We start from the raw sequence: 27,085 nt of genomic DNA, 5'->3' as shown, positions 1-27,085 counted from the left end.
CAACACTTAGCAAAAAGCTTTTCCACTATGTCTTCCAAGGAGAAACTGTGCCGGTACAGAAAACATCCGCAATCTTGTTCTAGAAGTTGCATGGAGGTCTGCAGACTGTTTAGGAAAAAGCAAAAGATAGTTGTCCAAAACGCCTTCTTTTCCAATCTAATGTGAATGGAAAAGGCAAGAGAGTGGTAAACTTCTGTTTTCTATAGTTTTGAAAGCTACGCGCATTATACGGGTGTGGTGCGGCCTGGTTCTTCGCCTTTGGGAAGCTGCCGCACTCTCTGTCTCCCGGAGGCGAAGAAGCGGCTTCTTCGCGCACAGTGATTTTCCGGTCACAGTGCGTTCCAGCCAGCGCCTTGTCCCGAAAGGCACCCAGAACGGCGCTTAGCTTCATAGAGCTGCGTATCTCCGTCTTCTGCTTCTCTTGTCACACAACACTTTCCAAAAAGCTTTTTCACTATATCTTCCAAGGTGAAACTGTGCCAGTACAGAAATCATCCGCAATCTTGTTTTACAAGTTGCACGGGGTTCTGCAGACTGTTTAGGAAAAAGCAAAAGTTAGTTGTCCAAAACGCCTTCTTTTCCAATCTAATGTGAAGGGAGAAGGCGAGAGAGTGGTAAAGTTCTCGCTCCTATAGGTTTGAAAGCTAGGCGCACTATACGGGTGTGGTGCGGCTTGGTTCTTCGCCCTTGGGAAGCTGCCTCTCTCTCTGTCTCCTGGAGGCGAAGAAGCGGCTTCTTCGCGCATAAAGAGAATTTTGGCTGTCGCGGTGCGTTCCATCCAGCACCTTGTGCCGAAAGGCACCCGGAACGGCGCTTAGCTTCATAGAGCTGCGTATCTCCGTCTTCTGCTTCTCTTGTCACACAACACATAGAAAAAAGTTTTTTCCATTCTATCTTGCAAGGAGAAACTGTGCCAGTACAGAAAACACCCCATGTCCTCTTCTAAATTTGCAAGGACATCTGCAGACTGATTAGAAATAGCAAAAGATACTTGTCCAAAACTCCTTCTTTCCAATCTAATGTGAGTGGAAAAGGCAAGAGAGCAGTAAAGTGCTCTTTTCTATAAGTTTGGAAGCTGGCCACACGCTGCCGGTGTCGTTCGTCTTAGTTGTTCGACTTTCGAAACCTGCTTCACTCTGCGACTCTGGGAGGCAAAGAAGAGGCTTTTTTGCGCACTGAGCATGGTCCTGGTGGCAGGGAGCACCGTAGAACACCTTGAGTCGAAAGATGCCCGGGACCAGCACTTAGCTTCATAGAGCTCCGTATCTCCGTCTCCGGCTTCTCTTGTCACACAACACTTAGCAAAAAGCTTTTCCACTATGTCTTCCAAGCAGAAACTGTGCCAGTACAGAAAACATCCGCAATCTTGTTTTAGAAGTCAAAGGGAGGTCTGCAGACTGATTAGCAAAAAGCAAAAGATAGTTGTCCAAAACTCCTTCTTTTCCAATCTAATGTGAGTGGAAAGGGCAAGAGAGCAGTAAAGTACTCTTTTCTATAAGTTTGGATGCTGGCCACACGCTGCCAGTGTCGTTCGTCTTAGTTCTTCGACTTTCGAAACCTGCTTCACTCTGCGACTCTGGGAGGCGAAGAAGAGGCTTTTTTGCGCACAGAGCATTGTGCTGCTTGCAGCGAGCACCGTAGAAGTCCTTGAGTCGAAAGATGCCCGGGACCAGCACTTAGCTTCATAGAGCTGCATATCTCCGTCTTCTGCTTCTCTTGTCACACAACACTTAGCAAAAAGCTTTTCCACTATGTCTTCCAAGGAGAAACTGTGCCAGTACAGAAAACATCCAAAATCTTGTTTTAGAAGTTGCCTGGAGGTCTGCAGACTGTTTAGCAAAAAAGCAAAAGATAGTTGTCCAAAACGCCTTCTTTTCCAATCTAATGTGAATGGAAAAGGCAAGAGAGTGGTAAAGTTCTGTTTTCTATATGTTTGAAAGCTACACGCACTATACTGGTGTGGTGGGGGTTGGTTCTTCCCCCTTGGGAAGCTGCCTCTCTCTCTGTCTCCCGGAGGCGAAGAAGCGGCTTCTTCGCGCACAGAGAATTGTGGCTGTTGCGTTGCGTTCCAGCCAGCGCCTCTTGCCGAACGGGGCCCGGAACGGCGCTTAGGTTCATAGAGCTCCGTATCTCAATCTTCTGTTCTCTTGTCAGACAACACTTAGCAAAAAGCTTTTCCACTATGTCTTCCAAGGAGAAACTGTGCCGGTACAGAAAACATCCGCAATCTTGTTCTAGAAGTTGCATGGAGGTCTGCAGACTGTTTAGGAAAAAGCAAAAGATAGTTGTCCAAAACGCCTTCTTTTCCAATCTAATGTGAATGGAAAAGGCAAGAGAGTGGTAAACTTCTGTTTTCTATAGTTTTGAAAGCTACGCGCATTATACGGGTGTGGTGCGGCCTGGTTCTTCGCCTTTGGGAAGCTGCCGCACTCTCTGTCTCCCGGAGGCGAAGAAGCGGCTTCTTCGCGCACAGTGATTTTCCGGTCACAGTGCGTTCCAGCCAGCGCCTTGTCCCGAAAGGCACCCAGAACGGCGCTTAGCTTCATAGAGCTGCGTATCTCCGTCTTCTGCTTCTCTTGTCACACAACACTTTCCAAAAAGCTTTTTCACTATATCTTCCAAGGTGAAACTGTGCCAGTACAGAAATCATCCGCAATCTTGTTTTACAAGTTGCACGGGGTTCTGCAGACTGTTTAGGAAAAAGCAAAAGTTAGTTGTCCAAAACGCCTTCTTTTCCAATCTAATGTGAAGGGAGAAGGCGAGAGAGTGGTAAAGTTCTCGCTCCTATAGGTTTGAAAGCTAGGCGCACTATACGGGTGTGGTGCGGCTTGGTTCTTCGCCCTTGGGAAGCTGCCTCTCTCTCTGTCTCCTGGAGGCGAAGAAGCGGCTTCTTCGCGCATAAAGAGAATTTTGGCTGTCGCGGTGCGTTCCATCCAGCACCTTGTGCCGAAAGGCACCCGGAACGGCGCTTAGCTTCATAGAGCTGCGTATCTCCGTCTTCTGCTTCTCTTGTCACACAACACATAGAAAAAAGTTTTTTCCATTCTATCTTGCAAGGAGAAACTGTGCCAGTACAGAAAACACCCCATATCCTCTTCTACATTTGCAAGGACATCTGCAGACTGACTAGCAAAAAGCAAAAGATAGTTGTCCAAAACTCCTTCTTTTCCAATCTAATGTGAGTGGAAAAGGCAAGAGAGCAGTAAAGTGCTCTTTTCTATAAGTTTGGATGCTGGCCACACGCTGCCAGTTTTGTTCGTCTTAGTTGTTCGACTTTCAAAACCTGCTTCACTCTCCGACTTTCGGAGGCAAAGAAGAGGCTTTTTTGCGCACTGAGCATGGTCCTGGTGGCAGGGAGCACCGTAGAACACCTTGAGTCGAAAGATGCCCGGGACCAGCACTTAGCTTCATAGAGCTCCGTATCTCCGTCTCCGGCTTCTCTTGTCACACAACACTTAGCAAAAAGCTTTTCCACTATGTCTTCCAAGCAGAAACTGTGCCAGTACAGAAAACATCCGCAATCTTGTTTTAGAAGTCAAAGGGAGGTCTGCAGACTGATTAGCAAAAAGCAAAAGATAGTTGTCCAAAACTCCTTCTTTTCCAATCTAATGTGAGTGGAAAGGGCAAGAGAGCAGTAAAGTACTCTTTTCTATAAGTTTGGATGCTGGCCACACGCTGCCAGTGTCGTTCGTCTTAGTTCTTCGACTTTCGAAACCTGCTTCACTCTGCGACTCTGGGAGGCGAAGAAGAGGCTTTTTTGCGCACAGAGCATTGTGCTGCTTGCAGCGAGCACCGTAGAAGTCCTTGAGTCGAAAGATGCCCGGGACCAGCACTTAGCTTCATAGAGCTGCATATCTCCGTCTTCTGCTTCTCTTGTCACACAACACTTAGCAAAAAGCTTTTCCACTATGTCTTCCAAGGAGAAACTGTGCCAGTACAGAAAACATCCAAAATCTTGTTTTAGAAGTTGCCTGGAGGTCTGCAGACTGTTTAGCAAAAAAGCAAAAGATAGTTGTCCAAAACGCCTTCTTTTCCAATCTAATGTGAATGGAAAAGGCAAGAGAGTGGTAAAGTTCTGTTTTCTATATGTTTGAAAGCTACACGCACTATACTGGTGTGGTGGGGGTTGGTTCTTCCCCCTTGGGAAGCTGCCTCTCTCTCTGTCTCCCGGAGGCGAAGAAGCGGCTTCTTCGCGCACAGAGAATTGTGGCTGTTGCGTTGCGTTCCAGCCAGCGCCTCTTGCCGAACGGGGCCCGGAACGGCGCTTAGGTTCATAGAGCTCCGTATCTCAATCTTCTGTTCTCTTGTCAGACAACACTTAGCAAAAAGCTTTTCCACTATGTCTTCCAAGGAGAAACTGTGCCGGTACAGAAAACATCCGCAATCTTGTTCTAGAAGTTGCATGGAGGTCTGCAGACTGTTTAGGAAAAAGCAAAAGATAGTTGTCCAAAACGCCTTCTTTTCCAATCTAATGTGAATGGAAAAGGCAAGAGAGTGGTAAACTTCTGTTTTCTATAGTTTTGAAAGCTACGCGCATTATACGGGTGTGGTGCGGCCTGGTTCTTCGCCTTTGGGAAGCTGCCGCACTCTCTGTCTCCCGGAGGCGAAGAAGCGGCTTCTTCGCGCACAGTGATTTTCCGGTCACAGTGCGTTCCAGCCAGCGCCTTGTCCCGAAAGGCACCCAGAACGGCGCTTAGCTTCATAGAGCTGCGTATCTCCGTCTTCTGCTTCTCTTGTCACACAACACTTTCCAAAAAGCTTTTTCACTATATCTTCCAAGGTGAAACTGTGCCAGTACAGAAATCATCCGCAATCTTGTTTTACAAGTTGCACGGGGTTCTGCAGACTGTTTAGGAAAAAGCAAAAGTTAGTTGTCCAAAACGCCTTCTTTTCCAATCTAATGTGAAGGGAGAAGGCGAGAGAGTGGTAAAGTTCTCGCTCCTATAGGTTTGAAAGCTAGGCGCACTATACGGGTGTGGTGCGGCTTGGTTCTTCGCCCTTGGGAAGCTGCCTCTCTCTCTGTCTCCTGGAGGCGAAGAAGCGGCTTCTTCGCGCATAAAGAGAATTTTGGCTGTCGCGGTGCGTTCCATCCAGCACCTTGTGCCGAAAGGCACCCGGAACGGCGCTTAGCTTCATAGAGCTGCGTATCTCCGTCTTCTGCTTCTCTTGTCACACAACACATAGAAAAAAGTTTTTTCCATTCTATCTTGCAAGGAGAAACTGTGCCAGTACAGAAAACACCCCATATCCTCTTCTACATTTGCAAGGACATCTGCAGACTGACTAGCAAAAAGCAAAAGATAGTTGTCCAAAACTCCTTCTTTTCCAATCTAATGTGAGTGGAAAAGGCAAGAGAGCAGTAAAGTGCTCTTTTCTATAAGTTTGGATGCTGGCCACACGCTGCCAGTTTTGTTCGTCTTAGTTGTTCGACTTTCAAAACCTGCTTCACTCTCCGACTTTCGGAGGCAAAGAAGAGGCTTTTTTGCGCACTGAGCATGGTCCTGGTGGCAGGGAGCACCGTAGAACACCTTGAGTCGAAAGATGCTCGGGACCAGCACTTAGCTTCATAGAGCTCCGTATCTCCGTCTCCGGCTTCTCTTGTCACACAACACTTAGCAAAAAGCTTTTCCACTATGTCTTCCAAGCAGAAACTGTGCCAGTACAGAAAACATCCGCAATCTTGTTTTAGAAGTCAAAGGGAGGTCTGCAGACTGATTAGCAAAAAGCAAAAGATAGTTGTCCAAAACTCCTTCTTTTCCAATCTAATGTGAGTGGAAAGGGCAAGAGAGCAGTAAAGTACTCTTTTCTATAAGTTTGGATGCTGGCCACACGCTGCCAGTGTCGTTCATCTTAGTTCTTCGACTTTCGAAACCTGCTTCACTCTGCGACTCTGGGAGGCGAAGAAGAGGCTTTTTTGCGCACAGAGCATTGTGCTGCTTGCAGCGAGCACCGTAGAAGTCCTTGAGTCGAAAGATGCCCGGGACCAGCACTTAGCTTCATAGAGCTGCATATCTCCGTCTTCTGCTTCTCTTGTCACACAACACTTAGCAAAAAGCTTTTCCACTATGTCTTCCAAGGAGAAACTGTGCCAGTACAGAAAACATCCAAAATCTTGTTTTAGAAGTTGCCTGGAGGTCTGCAGACTGTTTAGCAAAAAAGCAAAAGATAGTTGTCCAAAACGCCTTCTTTTCCAATCTAATGTGAATGGAAAAGGCAAGAGAGTGGTAAAGTTCTGTTTTCTATATGTTTGAAAGCTACACGCACTATACTGGTGTGGTGGGGGTTGGTTCTTCCCCCTTGGGAAGCTGCCTCTCTCTCTGTCTCCCAGAGGCGAAGAAGCGGCTTCTTCGCGCACAGAGAATTGTGGCTGTTGCGTTGCGTTCCAGCCAGCGCCTCTTGCCGAACGGGGCCCGGAACGGCGCTTAGGTTCATAGAGCTCCGTATCTCAATCTTCTGTTCTCTTGTCAGACAACACTTAGCAAAAAGCTTTTCCACTATGTCTTCCAAGGAGAAACTGTGCCGGTACAGAAAACATCCGCAATCTTGTTCTAGAAGTTGCATGGAGGTCTGCAGACTGTTTAGGAAAAAGCAAAAGATAGTTGTCCAAAACGCCTTCTTTTCCAATCTAATGTGAATGGAAAAGGCAAGAGAGTGGTAAACTTCTGTTTTCTATAGTTTTGAAAGCTACGCGCATTATACGGGTGTGGTGCGGCCTGGTTCTTCGCCTTTGGGAAGCTGCCGCACTCTCTGTCTCCCGGAGGCGAAGAAGCGGCTTCTTCGCGCACAGTGATTTTCCGGTCACAGTGCGTTCCAGCCAGCGCCTTGTCCCGAAAGGCACCCAGAACGGCGCTTAGCTTCATAGAGCTGCGTATCTCCGTCTTCTGCTTCTCTTGTCACACAACACTTTCCAAAAAGCTTTTTCACTATATCTTCCAAGGTGAAACTGTGCCAGTACAGAAATCATCCGCAATCTTGTTTTACAAGTTGCACAGGGTTCTGCAGACTGTTTAGGAAAAAGCAAAAGTTAGTTGTCCAAAACGCCTTCTTTTCCAATCTAATGTGAAGGGAGAAGGCGAGAGAGTGGTAAAGTTCTCGCTCCTATAGGTTTGAAAGCTAGGCGCACTATACGGGTGTGGTGCGGCTTGGTTCTTCGCCCTTGGGAAGCTGCCTCTCTCTCTGTCTCCTGGAGGCGAAGAAGCGGCTTCTTCGCGCATAAAGAGAATTTTGGCTGTCGCGGTGCGTTCCATCCAGCACCTTGTGCCGAAAGGCACCCGGAACGGCGCTTAGCTTCATAGAGCTGCGTATCTCCGTCTTCTGCTTCTCTTGTCACACAACACATAGAAAAAAGTTTTTTCCATTCTATCTTGCAAGGAGAAACTGTGCCAGTACAGAAAACACCCCATGTCCTCTTCTAAATTTGCAAGGACATCTGCAGACTGATTAGAAATAGCAAAAGATACTTGTCCAAAACTCCTTCTTTCCAATCTAATGTGAGTGGAAAAGGCAAGAGAGCAGTAAAGTGCTCTTTTCTATAAGTTTGGAAGCTGGCCACACGCTGCTGGTGTCGTTCGTCTTAGTTGTTCGACTTTCGAAACCTGCTTCACTCTCCGACTCTGGGAGGCAAAGAAGAGGCTTTTTTGCGCACTGAGCATGGTCCTGGTGGCAGGGAGCACCGTAGAACACCTTGAGTCGAAAGATGCCCGGGACCAGCACTTAGCTTCATAGAGCTCCGTATCTCCGTCTCCGGCTTCTCTTGTCACACAACACTTAGCAAAAAGCTTTTCCACTATGTCTTCCAAGCAGAAACTGTGCCAGTACAGAAAACATCCGCAATCTTGTTTTAGAAGTCAAAGGGAGGTCTGCAGACTGATTAGCAAAAAGCAAAAGATAGTTGTCCAAAACTCCTTCTTTTCCAATCTAATGTGAGTGGAAAGGGCAAGAGAGCAGTAAAGTACTCTTTTCTATAAGTTTGGATGCTGGCCACACGCTGCCAGTGTCGTTCGTCTTAGTTCTTCGACTTTCGAAACCTGCTTCACTCTGCGACTCTGGGAGGCGAAGAAGAGGCTTTTTTGCGCACAGAGCATTGTGCTGCTTGCAGCGAGCACCGTAGAAGTCCTTGAGTCGAAAGATGCCCGGGACCAGCACTTAGCTTCATAGAGCTGCATATCTCCGTCTTCTGCTTCTCTTGTCACACAACACTTAGCAAAAAGCTTTTCCACTATGTCTTCCAAGGAGAAACTGTGCCAGTACAGAAAACATCCAAAATCTTGTTTTAGAAGTTGCCTGGAGGTCTGCAGACTGTTTAGCAAAAAAGCAAAAGATAGTTGTCCAAAACGCCTTCTTTTCCAATCTAATGTGAATGGAAAAGGCAAGAGAGTGGTAAAGTTCTGTTTTCTATATGTTTGAAAGCTACACGCACTATACTGGTGTGGTGGGGGTTGGTTCTTCCCCCTTGGGAAGCTGCCTCTCTCTCTGTCTCCCGGAGGCGAAGAAGCGGCTTCTTCGCGCACAGAGAATTGTGGCTGTTGCGTTGCGTTCCAGCCAGCGCCTCTTGCCGAACGGGGCCCGGAACGGCGCTTAGGTTCATAGAGCTCCGTATCTCAATCTTCTGTTCTCTTGTCAGACAACACTTAGCAAAAAGCTTTTCCACTATGTCTTCCAAGGAGAAACTGTGCCGGTACAGAAAACATCCGCAATCTTGTTCTAGAAGTTGCATGGAGGTCTGCAGACTGTTTAGGAAAAAGCAAAAGATAGTTGTCCAAAACGCCTTCTTTTCCAATCTAATGTGAATGGAAAAGGCAAGAGAGTGGTAAACTTCTGTTTTCTATAGTTTTGAAAGCTACGCGCATTATACGGGTGTGGTGCGGCCTGGTTCTTCGCCTTTGGGAAGCTGCCGCACTCTCTGTCTCCCGGAGGCGAAGAAGCGGCTTCTTCGCGCACAGTGATTTTCCGGTCACAGTGCGTTCCAGCCAGCGCCTTGTCCCGAAAGGCACCCAGAACGGCGCTTAGCTTCATAGAGCTGCGTATCTCCGTCTTCTGCTTCTCTTGTCACACAACACTTTCCAAAAAGCTTTTTCACTATATCTTCCAAGGTGAAACTGTGCCAGTACAGAAATCATCCGCAATCTTGTTTTACAAGTTGCACAGGGTTCTGCAGACTGTTTAGGAAAAAGCAAAAGTTAGTTGTCCAAAACGCCTTCTTTTCCAATCTAATGTGAAGGGAGAAGGCGAGAGAGTGGTAAAGTTCTCGCTCCTATAGGTTTGAAAGCTAGGCGCACTATACGGGTGTGGTGCGGCTTGGTTCTTCGCCCTTGGGAAGCTGCCTCTCTCTCTGTCTCCTGGAGGCGAAGAAGCGGCTTCTTCGCGCATAAAGAGAATTTTGGCTGTCGCGGTGCGTTCCATCCAGCACCTTGTGCCGAAAGGCACCCGGAACGGCGCTTAGCTTCATAGAGCTGCGTATCTCCGTCTTCTGCTTCTCTTGTCACACAACACATAGAAAAAAGTTTTTTCCATTCTATCTTGCAAGGAGAAACTGTGCCAGTACAGAAAACACCCCATGTCCTCTTCTATATTTGCAAGGACATCTGCAGACTGATTAGAAATAGCAAAAGATACTTGTCCAAAACTCCTTCTTTCCAATCTAATGTGAGTGGAAAAGGCAAGAGAGCAGTAAAGTGCTCTTTTCTATAAGTTTGGATGCTGGCCACACGCTGCCAGTTTTGTTCGTCTTAGTTGTTCGACTTTCAAAACCTGCTTCACTCTCCGACTTTCGGAGGCAAAGAAGAGGCTTTTTTGCGCACTGAGCATGGTCCTGGTGGCAGGGAGCACCGTAGAACACCTTGAGTCGAAAGATGCCCGGGACCAGCACTTAGCTTCATAGAGCTCCGTATCTCCGTCTCCGGCTTCTCTTGTCACACAACACTTAGCAAAAAGCTTTTCCACTATGTCTTCCAAGCAGAAACTGTGCCAGTACAGAAAACATCCGCAATCTTGTTTTAGAAGTCAAAGGGAGGTCTGCAGACTGATTAGCAAAAAGCAAAAGATAGTTGTCCAAAACTCCTTCTTTTCCAATCTAATGTGAGTGGAAAGGGCAAGAGAGCAGTAAAGTACTCTTTTCTATAAGTTTGGATGCTGGCCACACGCTGCCAGTGTCGTTCGTCTTAGTTCTTCGACTTTCGAAACCTGCTTCACTCTGCGACTCTGGGAGGCGAAGAAGAGGCTTTTTTGCGCACAGAGCATTGTGCTGCTTGCAGCGAGCACCGTAGAAGTCCTTGAGTCGAAAGATGCCCGGGACCAGCACTTAGCTTCATAGAGCTGCATATCTCCGTCTTCTGCTTCTCTTGTCACACAACACTTAGCAAAAAGCTTTTCCACTATGTCTTCCAAGGAGAAACTGTGCCAGTACAGAAAACATCCAAAATCTTGTTTTAGAAGTTGCCTGGAGGTCTGCAGACTGTTTAGCAAAAAAGCAAAAGATAGTTGTCCAAAACGCCTTCTTTTCCAATCTAATGTGAATGGAAAAGGCAAGAGAGTGGTAAAGTTCTGTTTTCTATATGTTTGAAAGCTACACGCACTATACTGGTGTGGTGGGGGTTGGTTCTTCCCCCTTGGGAAGCTGCCTCTCTCTCTGTCTCCCGGAGGCGAAGAAGCGGCTTCTTCGCGCACAGAGAATTGTGGCTGTTGCGTTGCGTTCCAGCCAGCGCCTCTTGCCGAACGGGGCCCGGAACGGCGCTTAGGTTCATAGAGCTCCGTATCTCAATCTTCTGTTCTCTTGTCAGACAACACTTAGCAAAAAGCTTTTCCACTATGTCTTCCAAGGAGAAACTGTGCCGGTACAGAAAACATCCGCAATCTTGTTCTAGAAGTTGCATGGAGGTCTGCAGACTGTTTAGGAAAAAGCAAAAGATAGTTGTCCAAAACGCCTTCTTTTCCAATCTAATGTGAATGGAAAAGGCAAGAGAGTGGTAAACTTCTGTTTTCTATAGTTTTGAAAGCTACGCGCATTATACGGGTGTGGTGCGGCCTGGTTCTTCGCCTTTGGGAAGCTGCCGCACTCTCTGTCTCCCGGAGGCGAAGAAGCGGCTTCTTCGCGCACAGTGATTTTCCGGTCACAGTGCGTTCCAGCCAGCGCCTTGTCCCGAAAGGCACCCAGAACGGCGCTTAGCTTCATAGAGCTGCGTATCTCCGTCTTCTGCTTCTCTTGTCACACAACACTTTCCAAAAAGCTTTTTCACTATATCTTCCAAGGTGAAACTGTGCCAGTACAGAAATCATCCGCAATCTTGTTTTACAAGTTGCACGGGGTTCTGCAGACTGTTTAGGAAAAAGCAAAAGTTAGTTGTCCAAAACGCCTTCTTTTCCAATCTAATGTGAAGGGAGAAGGCGAGAGAGTGGTAAAGTTCTCGCTCCTATAGGTTTGAAAGCTAGGCGCACTATACGGGTGTGGTGCGGCTTGGTTCTTCGCCCTTGGGAAGCTGCCTCTCTCTCTGTCTCCTGGAGGCGAAGAAGCGGCTTCTTCGCGCATAAAGAGAATTTTGGCTGTCGCGGTGCGTTCCATCCAGCACCTTGTGCCGAAAGGCACCCGGAACGGCGCTTAGCTTCATAGAGCTGCGTATCTCCGTCTTCTGCTTCTCTTGTCACACAACACATAGAAAAAAGTTTTTTCCATTCTATCTTGCAAGGAGAAACTGTGCCAGTACAGAAAACACCCCATGTCCTCTTCTAAATTTGCAAGGACATCTGCAGACTGATTAGAAATAGCAAAAGATACTTGTCCAAAACTCCTTCTTTCCAATCTAATGTGAGTGGAAAGGGCAAGAGAGCAGTAAAGTGCTCTTTTCTATAAGTATGGAAGCTGGCCACACGCTGCCGGTGTCGTTCGTCTTAGTTGTTCGACTTTCGAAACCTGCTTCACTCTGCGACTCTGGGAGGCAAAGAAGAGGCTTTTTTGCGCACTGAGCATGGTCCTGGTGGCAGGGAGCACCGTAGAACACCTTGAGTCGAAAGATGCCCGGGACCAGCACTTAGCTTCATAGAGCTCCGTATCTCCGTCTCCGGCTTCTCTTGTCACACAACACTTAGCAAAAAGCTTTTCCACTATGTCTTCCAAGCAGAAACTGTGCCAGTACAGAAAACATCCGCAATCTTGTTTTAGAAGTCAAAGGGAGGTCTGCAGACTGATTAGCAAAAAGCAAAAGATAGTTGTCCAAAACTCCTTCTTTTCCAATCTAATGTGAGTGGAAAGGGCAAGAGAGCAGTAAAGTACTCTTTTCTATAAGTTTGGATGCTGGCCACACGCTGCCAGTGTCGTTCGTCTTAGTTCTTCGACTTTCGAAACCTGCTTCACTCTGCGACTCTGGGAGGCGAAGAAGAGGCTTTTTTGCGCACAGAGCATTGTGCTGCTTGCAGCGAGCACCGTAGAAGTCCTTGAGTCGAAAGATGCCCGGGACCAGCACTTAGCTTCATAGAGCTGCATATCTCCGTCTTCTGCTTCTCTTGTCACACAACACTTAGCAAAAAGCTTTTCCACTATGTCTTCCAAGGAGAAACTGTGCCAGTACAGAAAACATCCAAAATCTTGTTTTAGAAGTTGCCTGGAGGTCTGCAGACTGTTTAGCAAAAAAGCAAAAGATAGTTGTCCAAAACGCCTTCTTTTCCAATCTAATGTGAATGGAAAAGGCAAGAGAGTGGTAAAGTTCTGTTTTCTATATGTTTGAAAGCTACACGCACTATACTGGTGTGGTGGGGGTTGGTTCTTCCCCCTTGGGAAGCTGCCTCTCTCTCTGTCTCCCGGAGGCGAAGAAGCGGCTTCTTCGCGCACAGAGAATTGTGGCTGTTGCGTTGCGTTCCAGCCAGCGCCTCTTGCCGAACGGGGCCCGGAACGGCGCTTAGGTTCATAGAGCTCCGTATCTCAATCTTCTGTTCTCTTGTCAGACAACACTTAGCAAAAAGCTTTTCCACTATGTCTTCCAAGGAGAAACTGTGCCGGTACAGAAAACATCCGCAATCTTGTTCTAGAAGTTGCATGGAGGTCTGCAGACTGTTTAGGAAAAAGCAAAAGATAGTTGTCCAAAACGCCTTCTTTTCCAATCTAATGTGAATGGAAAAGGCAAGAGAGTGGTAAACTTCTGTTTTCTATAGTTTTGAAAGCTACGCGCATTATACGGGTGTGGTGCGGCCTGGTTCTTCGCCTTTGGGAAGCTGCCGCACTCTCTGTCTCCCGGAGGCGAAGAAGCGGCTTCTTCGCGCACAGTGATTTTCCGGTCACAGTGCGTTCCAGCCAGCGCCTTGTCCCGAAAGGCACCCAGAACGGCGCTTAGCTTCATAGAGCTGCGTATCTCCGTCTTCTGCTTCTCTTGTCACACAACACTTTCCAAAAAGCTTTTTCACTATATCTTCCAAGGTGAAACTGTGCCAGTACAGAAATCATCCGCAATCTTGTTTTACAAGTTGCACGGGGTTCTGCAGACTGCTTAGGAAAAAGCAAAAGTTAGTTGTCCAAAACGCCTTCTTTTCCAATCTAATGTGAAGGGAGAAGGCGAGAGAGTGGTAAAGTTCTCGCTCCTATAGGTTTGAAAGCTAGGCGCACTATACGGGTGTGGTGCGGCTTGGTTCTTCGCCCTTGGGAAGCTGCCTCTCTCTCTGTCTCCTGGAGGCGAAGAAGCGGCTTCTTCGCGCATAAAGAGAATTTTGGCTGTCGCGGTGCGTTCCATCCAGCACCTTGTGCCGAAAGGCACCCGGAACGGCGCTTAGCTTCATAGAGCTGCGTATCTCCGTCTTCTGCTTCTCTTGTCACACAACACATAGAAAAAAGTTTTTTCCATTCTATCTTGCAAGGAGAAACTGTGCCAGTACAGAAAACACCCCATATCCTCTTCTACATTTGCAAGGACATCTGCAGACTGATTAGCAAAAAGCAAAAGATAGTTGTCCAAAACTCCTTCTTTTCCAATCTAATGTGAGTGGAAAAGGCAAGAGAGCAGTAAAGTGCTCTTTTCTATAAGTTTGGATGCTGGCCACACGCTGCCAGTTTTGTTCGTCTTAGTTGTTCGACTTTCAAAACCTGCTTCACTCTCCGACTTTCGGAGGCAAAGAAGAGGCTTTTTTGCGCACTGAGCATGGTCCTGGTGGCAGGGAGCACCGTAGAACACCTTGAGTCGAAAGATGCCCGGGACCAGCACTTAGCTTCATAGAGCTCCGTATCTCCGTCTCCGGCTTCTCTTGTCACACAACACTTAGCAAAAAGCTTTTCCACTATGTCTTCCAAGCAGAAACTGTGCCAGTACAGAAAACATCCGCAATCTTGTTTTAGAAGTCAAAGGGAGGTCTGCAGACTGATTAGCAAAAAGCAAAAGATAGTTGTCCAAAACTCCTTCTTTTCCAATCTAATGTGAGTGGAAAGGGCAAGAGAGCAGTAAAGTACTCTTTTCTATAAGTTTGGATGCTGGCCACACGCTGCCAGTGTCGTTCGTCTTAGTTCTTCGACTTTCGAAACCTGCTTCACTCTGCGACTCTGGGAGGCGAAGAAGAGGCTTTTTTGCGCACAGAGCATTGTGCTGCTTGCAGCGAGCACCGTAGAAGTCCTTGAGTCGAAAGATGCCCGGGACCAGCACTTAGCTTCATAGAGCTGCATATCTCCGTCTTCTGCTTCTCTTGTCACACAACACTTAGCAAAAAGCTTTTCCACTATGTCTTCCAAGGAGAAACTGTGCCAGTACAGAAAACATCCAAAATCTTGTTTTAGAAGTTGCCTGGAGGTCTGCAGACTGTTTAGCAAAAAAGCAAAAGATAGTTGTCCAAAACGCCTTCTTTTCCAATCTAATGTGAATGGAAAAGGCAAGAGAGTGGTAAAGTTCTGTTTTCTATATGTTTGAAAGCTACACGCACTATACTGGTGTGGTGGGGGTTGGTTCTTCCCCCTTGGGAAGCTGCCTCTCTCTCTGTCTCCCGGAGGCGAAGAAGCGGCTTCTTCGCGCACAGAGAATTGTGGCTGTTGCGTTGCGTTCCAGCCAGCGCCTCTTGCCGAACGGGGCCCGGAACGGCGCTTAGGTTCATAGAGCTCCGTATCTCAATCTTCTGTTCTCTTGTCAGACAACACTTAGCAAAAAGCTTTTCCACTATGTCTTCCAAGGAGAAACTGTGCCGGTACAGAAAACATCCGCAATCTTGTTCTAGAAGTTGCATGGAGGTCTGCAGACTGTTTAGGAAAAAGCAAAAGATAGTTGTCCAAAACGCCTTCTTTTCCAATCTAATGTGAATGGAAAAGGCAAGAGAGTGGTAAACTTCTGTTTTCTATAGTTTTGAAAGCTACGCGCATTATACGGGTGTGGTGCGGCCTGGTTCTTCGCCTTTGGGAAGCTGCCGCACTCTCTGTCTCCCGGAGGCGAAGAAGCGGCTTCTTCGCGCACAGTGATTTTCCGGTCACAGTGCGTTCCAGCCAGCGCCTTGTCCCGAAAGGCACCCAGAACGGCGCTTAGCTTCATAGAGCTGCGTATCTCCGTCTTCTGCTTCTCTTCTCACACAACACTTTCCAAAAAGCTTTTTCACTATATCTTCCAAGGTGAAACTGTGCCAGTACAGAAATCATCCGCAATCTTGTTTTACAAGTTGCACGGGGTTCTGCAGACTGTTTAGGAAAAAGCAAAAGTTAGTTGTCCAAAACGCCTTCTTTTCCAATCTAATGTGAAGGGAGAAGGCGAGAGAGTGGTAAAGTTCTCGCTCCTATAGGTTTGAAAGCTAGGCGCACTATACGGGTGTGGTGCGGCTTGGTTCTTCGCCCTTGGGAAGCTGCCTCTCTCTCTGTCTCCTGGAGGCGAAGAAGCGGCTTCTTCGCGCATAAAGAGAATTTTGGCTGTCGCGGTGCGTTCCATCCAGCACCTTGTGCCGAAAGGCACCCGGAACGGCGCTTAGCTTCATAGAGCTGCGTATCTCCGTCTTCTGCTTCTCTTGTCACACAACACATAGAAAAAAGTTTTTTCCATTCTATCTTGCAAGGAGAAACTGTGCCAGTACAGAAAACACCCCATATCCTCTTCTACATTTGCAAGGACATCTGCAGACTGATTAGCAAAAAGCAAAAGATAGTTGTCCAAAACTCCTTCTTTTCCAATCTAATGTGAGTGGAAAAGGCAAGAGAGCAGTAAAGTGCTCTTTTCTATAAGTTTGGATGCTGGCCACACGCTGCCAGTTTTGTTCGTCTTAGTTGTTCGACTTTCAAAACCTGCTTCACTCTCCGACTTTCGGAGGCAAAGAAGAGGCTTTTTTGCGCACTGAGCATGGTCCTGGTGGCAGGGAGCACCGTAGAACACCTTGAGTCGAAAGATGCCCGGGACCAGCACTTAGCTTCATAGAGCTCCGTATCTCCGTCTCCGGCTTCTCTTGTCACACAACACTTAGCAAAAAGCTTTTCCACTATGTCTTCCAAGCAGAAACTGTGCCAGTACAGAAAACATCCGCAATCTTGTTTTAGAAGTCAAAGGGAGGTCTGCAGACTGATTAGCAAAAAGCAAAAGATAGTTGTCCAAAACTCCTTCTTTTCCAATCTAATGTGAGTGGAAAGGGCAAGAGAGCAGTAAAGTACTCTTTTCTATAAGTTTGGATGCTGGCCACACGCTGCCAGTGTCGTTCGTCTTAGTTCTTCGACTTTCGAAACCTGCTTCACTCTGCGACTCTGGGAGGCGAAGAAGAGGCTTTTTTGCGCACAGAGCATTGTGCTGCTTGCAGCGAGCACCGTAGAAGTCCTTGAGTCGAAAGATGCCCGGGACCAGCACTTAGCTTCATAGAGCTGCATATCTCCGTCTTCTGCTTCTCTTGTCACACAACACTTAGCAAAAAGCTTTTCCACTATGTCTTCCAAGGAGAAACTGTGCCAGTACAGAAAACATCCAAAATCTTGTTTTAGAAGTTGCCTGGAGGTCTGCAGACTGTTTAGCAAAAAAGCAAAAGATAGTTGTCCAAAACGCCTTCTTTTCCAATCTAATGTGAATGGAAAAGGCAAGAGAGTGGTAAAGTTCTGTTTTCTATATGTTTGAAAGCTACACGCACTATACTGGTGTGGTGGGGGTTGGTTCTTCCCCCTTGGGAAGCTGCCTCTCTCTCTGTCTCCCGGAGGCGAAGAAGCGGCTTCTTCGCGCACAGAGAATTGTGGCTGTTGCGTTGCGTTCCAGCCAGCGCCTCTTGCCGAACGGGGCCCGGAACGGCGCTTAGGTTCATAGAGCTCCGTATCTCAATCTTCTGTTCTCTTGTCAGACAACACTTAGCAAAAAGCTTTTCCACTATGTCTTCCAAGGAGAAACTGTGCCGGTACAGAAAACATCCGCAATCTTGTTCTAGAAGTTGCATGGAGGTCTGCAGACTGTTTAGGAAAAAGCAAAAGATAGTTGTCCAAAACGCCTTCTTTTCCAATCTAATGTGAATGGAAAAGGCAAGAGAGTGGTAAACTTCTGTTTTCTATAGTTTTGAAAGCTACGCGCATTATACGGGTGTGGTGCGGCCTGGTTCTTCGCCTTTGGGAAGCTGCCGCACTCTCTGTCTCCCGGAGGCGAAGAAGCGGCTTCTTCGCGCACAGTGATTTTCCGGTCACAGTGCGTTCCAGCCAGCGCCTTGTCCCGAAAGGCACCCAGAACGGCGCTTAGCTTCATAGAGCTGCGTATCTCCGTCTTCTGCTTCTCTTGTCACACAACACTTTCCAAAAAGCTTTTTCACTATATCTTCCAAGGTGAAACTGTGCCAGTACAGAAATCATCCGCAATCTTGTTTTACAAGTTGCACGGGGTTCTGCAGACTGTTTAGGAAAAAGCAAAAGTTAGTTGTCCAAAACGCCTTCTTTTCCAATCTAATGTGAAGGGAGAAGGCGAGAGAGTGGTAAAGTTCTCGCTCCTATAGGTTTGAAAGCTAGGCGCACTATACGGGTGTGGTGCGGCTTGGTTCTTCGTCCTTGGGAAGCTGCCTCTCTCTCTGTCTCCTGGAGGCGAAGAAGCGGCTTCTTCGCGCATAAAGAGAATTTTGGCTGTCGCGGTGCGTTCCATCCAGCACCTTGTGCCGAAAGGCACCCGGAACGGCGCTTAGCTTCATAGAGCTGCGTATCTCCGTCTTCTGCTTCTCTTGTCACACAACACATAGAAAAAAGTTTTTTCCATTCTATCTTGCAAGGAGAAACTGTGCCAGTACAGAAAACACCCCATATCCTCTTCTACATTTGCAAGGACATCTGCAGACTGATTAGCAAAAAGCAAAAGATAGTTGTCCAAAACTCCTTCTTTTCCAATCTAATGTGAGTGGAAAAGGCAAGAGAGCAGTAAAGTGCTCTTTTCTATAAGTTTGGATGCTGGCCACACGCTGCCAGTTTTGTTCGTCTTAGTTGTTCGACTTTCAAAACCTGCTTCACTCTCCGACTTTCGGAGGCAAAGAAGAGGCTTTTTTGCGCACTGAGCATGGTCCTGGTGGCAGGGAGCACCGTAGAACACCTTGAGTCGAAAGATGCCCGGGACCAGCACTTAGCTTCATAGAGCTCCGTATCTCCGTCTCCGGCTTCTCTTGTCACAGAACACTTAGCAAAAAGCTTTTCCACTATGTCTTCCAAGCAGAAACTGTGCCAGTACAGAAAACATCCGCAATCTTGTTTTAGAAGTCAAAGGGAGGTCTGCAGACTGATTAGCAAAAAGCAAAAGATAGTTGTCCAAAACTCCTTCTTTTCCAATCTAATGTGAGTGGAAAGGGCAAGAGAGCAGTAAAGTACTCTTTTCTATAAGTTTGGATGCTGGCCACACGCTGCCAGTGTCGTTCGTCTTAGTTCTTCGACTTTCGAAACCTGCTTCACTCTGCGACTCTGGGAGGGGAAGAAGAGGCTTTTTTGCGCACAGAGCATTGTGCTGCTTGCAGCGAGCACCGTAGAAGTCCTTGAGTCGAAAGATGCCCGGGACCAGCACTTAGCTTCATAGAGCTGCATATCTCCGTCTTCTGCTTCTCTTGTCACACAACACTTAGCAAAAAGCTTTTCCACTATGTCTTCCAAGGAGAAACTGTGCCAGTACAGAAAACATCCAAAATCTTGTTTTAGAAGTTGCCTGGAGGTCTGCAGACTGTTTAGCAAAAAAGCAAAAGATAGTTGTCCAAAACGCCTTCTTTTCCAATCTAATGTGAATGGAAAAGGCAAGAGAGTGGTAAACTTCTGTTTTCTATAGTTTTGAAAGCTACACGCACTATACTGGTGTGGTGGGGGTTGGTTCTTCCCCCTTGGGAAGCTGCCTCTCTCTCTGTCTCCCGGAGGCGAAGAAGCGGCTTCTTCGCGCACAGAGAATTGTGGCTGTTGCGTTGCGTTCCAGCCAGCGCCTCTTGCCGAACGGGGCCCGGAACGGCGCTTAGGTTCATAGAGCTCCGTATCTCAATCTTCTGTTCTCTTGTCAGACAACACTTAGCAAAAAGCTTTTCCACTATGTCTTCCAAGGAGAAACTGTGCCGGTACAGAAAACATCCGCAATCTTGTTCTAGAAGTTGCATGGAGGTCTGCAGACTGTTTAGGAAAAAGCAAAAGATAGTTGTCCAAAACGCCTTCTTTTCCAATCTAATGTGAATGGAAAAGGCAAGAGAGTGGTAAACTTCTGTTTTCTATAGTTTTGAAAGCTACGCGCATTATACGGGTGTGGTGCGGCCTGGTTCTTCGCCTTTGGGAAGCTGCCGCACTCTCTGTCTCCCGGAGGCGAAGAAGCGGCTTCTTCGCGCACAGTGATTTTCCGGTCACAGTGCGTTCCAGCCAGCGCCTTGTCCCGAAAGGCACCCAGAACGGCGCTTAGCTTCATAGAGCTGCGTATCTCCGTCTTCTGCTTCTCTTGTCACACAACACTTTCCAAAAAGCTTTTTCACTATATCTTCCAAGGTGAAACTGTGCCAGTACAGAAATCATCCGCAATCTTGTTTTACAAGTTGCACGGGGTTCTGCAGACTGTTTAGGAAAAAGCAAAAGTTAGTTGTCCAAAACGCCTTCTTTTCCAATCTAATGTGAAGGGAGAAGGCGAGAGAGTGGTAAAGTTCTCGCTCCTATAGGTTTGAAAGCTAGGCGCACTATACGGGTGTGGTGCGGCTTGGTTCTTCGCCCTTGGGAAGCTGCCTCTCTCTCTGTCTCCTGGAGGCGAAGAAGCGGCTTCTTCGCGCATAAAGAGAATTTTGGCTGTCGCGGTGCGTTCCATCCAGCACCTTGTGCCGAAAGGCACCCGGAACGGCGCTTAGCTTCATAGAGCTGCGTATCTCCGTCTTCTGCTTCTCTTGTCACACAACACATAGAAAAAAGTTTTTTCCATTCTATCTTGCAAGGAGAAACTGTGCCAGTACAGAAAACACCCCATATCCTCTTCTACATTTGCAAGGACATCTGCAGACTGATTAGCAAAAAGCAAAAGATAGTTGTCCAAAACTCCTTCTTTTCCAATCTAATGTGAGTGGAAAAGGCAAGAGAGCAGTAAAGTGCTCTTTTCTATAAGTTTGGATGCTGGCCACACGCTGCCAGTTTTGTTCGTCTTAGTTGTTCGACTTTCAAAACCTGCTTCACTCTCCGACTTTCGGAGGCAAAGAAGAGGCTTTTTTGCGCACTGAGCATGGTCCTGGTGGCAGGGAGCACCGTAGAACACCTTGAGTCGAAAGATGCCCGGGACCAGCACTTAGCTTCATAGAGCTCCGTATCTCCGTCTCCGGCTTCTCTTGTCACACAACACTTAGCAAAAAGCTTTTCCACTATGTCTTCCAAGCAGAAACTGTGCCAGTACAGAAAACATCCGCAATCTTGTTTTAGAAGTCAAAGGGAGGTCTGCAGACTGATTAGCAAAAAGCAAAAGATAGTTGTCCAAAACTCCTTCTTTTCCAATCTAATGTGAGTGGAAAGGGCAAGAGAGCAGTAAAGTACTCTTTTCTATAAGTTTGGATGCTGGCCACACGCTGCCAGTGTCGTTCGTCTTAGTTCTTCGACTTTCGAAACCTGCTTCACTCTGCGACTCTGGGAGGCGAAGAAGAGGCTTTTTTGCGCACAGAGCATTGTGCTGCTTGCAGCGAGCACCGTAGAAGTCCTTGAGTCGAAAGATGCCCGGGACCAGCACTTAGCTTCATAGAGCTGCATATCTCCGTCTTCTGCTTCTCTTGTCACACAACACTTAGCAAAAAGCTTTTCCACTATGTCTTCCAAGGAGAAACTGTGCCAGTACAGAAAACATCCAAAATCTTGTTTTAGAAGTTGCCTGGAGGTCTGCAGACTGTTTAGCAAAAAAGCAAAAGATAGTTGTCCAAAACGCCTTCTTTTCCAATCTAATGTGAATGGAAAAGGCAAGAGAGTGGTAAAGTTCTGTTTTCTATATGTTTGAAAGCTACACGCACTATACTGGTGTGGTGGGGGTTGGTTCTTCCCCCTTGGGAAGCTGCCTCTCTCTCTGTCTCCCGGAGGCGAAGAAGCGGCTTCTTCGCGCACAGAGAATTGTGGCTGTTGCGTTGCGTTCCAGCCAGCGCCTCTTGCCGAACGGGGCCCGGAACGGCGCTTAGGTTCATAGAGCTCCGTATCTCAATCTTCTGTTCTCTTGTCAGACAACACTTAGCAAAAAGCTTTTCCACTATGTCTTCCAAGGAGAAACTGTGCCGGTACAGAAAACATCCGCAATCTTGTTCTAGAAGTTGCATGGAGGTCTGCAGACTGTTTAGGAAAAAGCAAAAGATAGTTGTCCAAAACGCCTTCTTTTCCAATCTAATGTGAATGGAAAAGGCAAGAGAGTGGTAAACTTCTGTTTTCTATAGTTTTGAAAGCTACGCGCATTATACGGGTGTGGTGCGGCCTGGTTCTTTGCCTTTGGGAAGCTGCCGCACTCTCTGTCTCCCGGAGGCGAAGAAGCGGCTTCTTCGCGCACAGTGATTTTCCGGTCACAGTGCGTTCCAGCCAGCGCCTTGTCCCGAAAGGCACCCAGAACGGCGCTTAGCTTCATAGAGCTGCGTATCTCCGTCTTCTGCTTCTCTTGTCACACAACACTTTCCAAAAAGCTTTTTCACTATATCTTCCAAGGTGAAACTGTGCCAGTACAGAAATCATCCGCAATCTTGTTTTACAAGTTGCACGGGGTTCTGCAGACTGTTTAGGAAAAAGCAAAAGTTAGTTGTCCAAAACGCCTTCTTTTCCAATCTAATGTGAAGGGAGAAGGCGAGAGAGTGGTAAAGTTCTCGCTCCTATAGGTTTGAAAGCTAGGCGCACTATACGGGTGTGGTGCGGCTTGGTTCTTCGCCCTTGGGAAGCTGCCTCTCTCTCTGTCTCCTGGAGGCGAAGAAGCGGCTTCTTCGCGCATAAAGAGAATTTTGGCTGTCGCGGTGCGTTCCATCCAGCACCTTGTGCCGAAAGGCACCCGGAACGGCGCTTAGCTTCATAGAGCTGCGTATCTCCGTCTTCTGCTTCTCTTGTCACACAACACATAGAAAAAAGTTTTTTCCATTCTATCTTGCAAGGAGAAACTGTGCCAGTACAGAAAACACCCCATGTCCTCTTCTAAATTTGCAAGGACATCTGCAGACTGATTAGAAATAGCAAAAGATACTTGTCCAAAACTCCTTCTTTCCAATCTAATGTGAGTGGAAAAGGCAAGAGAGCAGTAAAGTGCTCTTTTCTATAAGTTTGGAAGCTGGCCACACGCTGCCGGTGTCGTTCGTCTTAGTTGTTCGACTTTCGAAACCTGCTTCACTCTCCGACTTTCGGAGGCAAAGAAGAGGCTTTTTTGCGCACTGAGCATGGTCCTGGTGGCAGGGAGCACCGTAGAACACCTTGAGTCGAAAGATGCCCGGGACCAGCACTTAGCTTCATAGAGCTCCGTATCTCCGTCTCCGGCTTCTCTTGTCACACAACACTTAGCAAAAAGCTTTTCCACTATGTCTTCCAAGCAGAAACTGTGCCAGTACAGAAAACATCCGCAATCTTGTTTTAGAAGTCAAAGGGAGGTCTGCAGACTGATTAGCAAAAAGCAAAAGATAGTTGTCCAAAACTCCTTCTTTTCCAATCTAATGTGAGTGGAAAGGGCAAGAGAGCAGTAAAGTGCTCTTTTCTATAAGTTTGGATGCTGGCCACACGCTGCCAGTGTCGTTCGTCTTAGTTCTTCGACTTTCGAAACCTGCTTCACTCTGCGACTCTGGGAGGCGAAGAAGAGGCTTTTTTGCGCACAGAGCATTGTGCTGCTTGCAGCGAGCACCGTAGAAGTCCTTGAGTCGAAAGATGCCCGGGACCAGCACTTAGCTTCATAGAGCTGCATATCTCCGTCTTCTGCTTCTCTTGTCACACAACACTTAGCAAAAAGCTTTTCCACTATGTCTTCCAAGGAGAAACTGTGCCAGTACAGAAAACATCCAAAATCTTGTTTTAGAAGTTGCCTGGAGGTCTGCAGACTGTTTAGCAAAAAAGCAAAAGATAGTTGTCCAAAACGCCTTCTTTTCCAATCTAATGTGAATGGAAAAGGCAAGAGAGTGGTAAAGTTCTGTTTTCTATATGTTTGAAAGCTACACGCACTATACTGGTGTGGTGGGGGTTGGTTCTTCCCCCTTGGGAAGCTGCCTCTCTCTCTGTCTCCCGGAGGCGAAGAAGCGGCTTCTTCGCGCACAGAGAATTGTGGCTGTTGCGTTGCGTTCCAGCCAGCGCCTCTTGCCGAACGGGGCCCGGAACGGCGCTTAGGTTCATAGAGCTCCGTATCTCAATCTTCTGTTCTCTTGTCAGACAACACTTAGCAAAAAGCTTTTCCACTATGTCTTCCAAGGAGAAACTGTGCCGGTACAGAAAACATCCGCAATCTTGTTCTAGAAGTTGCATGGAGGTCTGCAGACTGTTTAGGAAAAAGCAAAAGATAGTTGTCCAAAACGCCTTCTTTTCCAATCTAATGTGAATGGAAAAGGCAAGAGAGTGGTAAACTTCTGTTTTCTATAGTTTTGAAAGCTACGCGCATTATACGGGTGTGGTGCGGCCTGGTTCTTCGCCTTTGGGAAGCTGCCGCACTCTCTGTCTCCCGGAGGCGAAGAAGCGGCTTCTTCGCGCACAGTGATTTTCCGGTCACAGTGCGTTCCAGCCAGCGCCTTGTCCCGAAAGGCACCCAGAACGGCGCTTAGCTTCATAGAGCTGCGTATCTCCGTCTTCTGCTTCTCTTCTCACACAACACTTTCCAAAAAGCTTTTTCACTATATCTTCCAAGGTGAAACTGTGCCAGTACAGAAATCATCCGCAATCTTGTTTTACAAGTTGCACGGGGTTCTGCAGACTGCTTAGGAAAAAGCAAAAGTTAGTTGTCCAAAACGCCTTCTTTTCCAATCTAATGTGAAGGGAGAAGGCGAGAGAGTGGTAAAGTTCTCGCTCCTATAGGTTTGAAAGCTAGGCGCACTATACGGGTGTGGTGCGGCTTGGTTCTTCGCCCTTGGGAAGCTGCCTCTCTCTCTGTCTCCTGGAGGCGAAGAAGCGGCTTCTTCGCGCATAAAGAGAATTTTGGCTGTCGCGGTGCGTTCCATCCAGCACCTTGTGCCGAAAGGCACCCGGAACGGCGCTTAGCTTCATAGAGCTGCGTATCTCCGTCTTCTGCTTCTCTTGTCACACAACACATAGAAAAAAGTTTTTTCCATTCTATCTTGCAAGGAGAAACTGTGCCAGTACAGAAAACACCCCATATCCTCTTCTACATTTGCAAGGACATCTGCAGACTGATTAGCAAAAAGCAAAAGATAGTTGTCCAAAACTCCTTCTTTTCCAATCTAATGTGAGTGGAAAAGGCAAGAGAGCAGTAAAGTGCTCTTTTCTATAAGTTTGGATGCTGGCCACACGCTGCCAGTTTTGTTCGTCTTAGTTGTTCGACTTTCAAAACCTGCTTCACTCTCCGACTTTCGGAGGCAAAGAAGAGGCTTTTTTGCGCACTGAGCATGGTCCTGGTGGCAGGGAGCACCGTAGAACACCTTGAGTCGAAAGATGCCCGGGACCAGCACTTAGCTTCATAGAGCTCCGTATCTCCGTCTCCGGCTTCTCTTGTCACACAACACTTAGCAAAAAGCTTTTCCACTATGTCTTCCAAGCAGAAACTGTGCCAGTACAGAAAACATCCGCAATCTTGTTTTAGAAGTCAAAGGGAGGTCTGCAGACTGATTAGCAAAAAGCAAAAGATAGTTGTCCAAAACTCCTTCTTTTCCAATCTAATGTGAGTGGAAAGGGCAAGAGAGCAGTAAAGTACTCTTTTCTATAAGTTTGGATGCTGGCCACACGCTGCCAGTGTCGTTCGTCTTAGTTCTTCGACTTTCGAAACCTGCTTCACTCTGCGACTCTGGGAGGCGAAGAAGAGGCTTTTTTGCGCACAGAGCATTGTGCTGCTTGCAGCGAGCACCGTAGAAGTCCTTGAGTCGAAAGATGCCCGGGACCAGCACTTAGCTTCATAGAGCTGCATATCTCCGTCTTCTGCTTCTCTTGTCACACAACACTTAGCAAAAAGCTTTTCCACTATGTCTTCCAAGGAGAAACTGTGCCAGTACAGAAAACATCCAAAATCTTGTTTTAGAAGTTGCCTGGAGGTCTGCAGACTGTTTAGCAAAAAAGCAAAAGATAGTTGTCCAAAACGCCTTCTTTTCCAATCTAATGTGAATGGAAAAGGCAAGAGAGTGGTAAACTTCTGTTTTCTATAGTTTTGAAAGCTACGCGCATTATACGGGTGTGGTGCGGCCTGGTTCTTTGCCTTTGGGAAGCTGCCGCACTCTCTGTCTCCCGGAGGCGAAGAAGCGGCTTCTTCGCGCACAGTGATTTTCCGGTCACAGTGCGTTCCAGCCAGCGCCTTGTCCCGAAAGGCACCCAGAACGGCGCTTAGCTTCATAGAGCTGCGTATCTCCGTCTTCTGCTTCTCTTGTCACACAACACTTTCCAAAAAGCTTTTTCACTATATCTTCCAAGGTGAAACTGTGCCAGTACAGAAATCATCCGCAATCTTGTTTTACAAGTTGCACGGGGTTCTGCAGACTGTTTAGGAAAAAGCAAAAGTTAGTTGTCCAAAACGCCTTCTTTTCCAATCTAATGTGAAGGGAGAAGGCGAGAGAGTGGTAAAGTTCTCGCTCCTATAGGTTTGAAAGCTAGGCGCACTATACGGGTGTGGTGCGGCTTGGTTCTTCGCCCTTGGGAAGCTGCCTCTCTCTCTGTCTCCTGGAGGCGAAGAAGCGGCTTCTTCGCGCATAAAGAGAATTTTGGCTGTCGCGGTGCGTTCCATCCAGCACCTTGTGCCGAAAGGCACCCGGAACGGCGCTTAGCTTCATAGAGCTGCGTATCTCCGTCTTCTGCTTCTCTTGTCACACAACACATAGAAAAAAGTTTTTTCCATTCTATCTTGCAAGGAGAAACTGTGCCAGTACAGAAAACACCCCATATCCTCTTCTACATTTGCAAGGACATCTGCAGACTGATTAGCAAAAAGCAAAAGATAGTTGTCCAAAACTCCTTCTTTTCCAATCTAATGTGAGTGGAAAAGGCAAGAGAGCAGTAAAGTGCTCTTTTCTATAAGTTTGGATGCTGGCCACACGCTGCCAGTTTTGTTCGTCTTAGTTGTTCGACTTTCAAAACCTGCTTCACTCTCCGACTTTCGGAGGCAAAGAAGAGGCTTTTTTGCGCACTGAGCATGGTCCTGGTGGCAGGGAGCACCGTAGAACACCTTGAGTCGAAAGATGCCCGGGACCAGCACTTAGCTTCATAGAGCTCCGTATCTCCGTCTCCGGCTTCTCTTGTCACACAACACTTAGCAAAAAGCTTTTCCACTATGTCTTCCAAGCAGAAACTGTGCCAGTACAGAAAACATCCGCAATCTTGTTTTAGAAGTCAAAGGGAGGTCTGCAGACTGATTAGCAAAAAGCAAAAGATAGTTGTCCAAAACTCCTTCTTTTCCAATCTAATGTGAGTGGAAAGGGCAAGAGAGCAGTAAAGTACTCTTTTCTATAAGTTTGGATGCTGGCCACACGCTGCCAGTGTCGTTCGTCTTAGTTCTTCGACTTTCGAAACCTGCTTCACTCTGCGACTCTGGGAGGCGAAGAAGAGGCTTTTTTGCGCACAGAGCATTGTGCTGCTTGCAGCGAGCACCGT

This window comes from Molothrus aeneus, chromosome 25 (assembly GCF_037042795.1).
Source record: "Molothrus aeneus isolate 106 chromosome 25, BPBGC_Maene_1.0, whole genome shotgun sequence".
NCBI lineage: Eukaryota > Metazoa > Chordata > Aves > Passeriformes > Icteridae > Molothrus > Molothrus aeneus.
Note: the sequence above shows the minus strand (reverse complement) of the source record.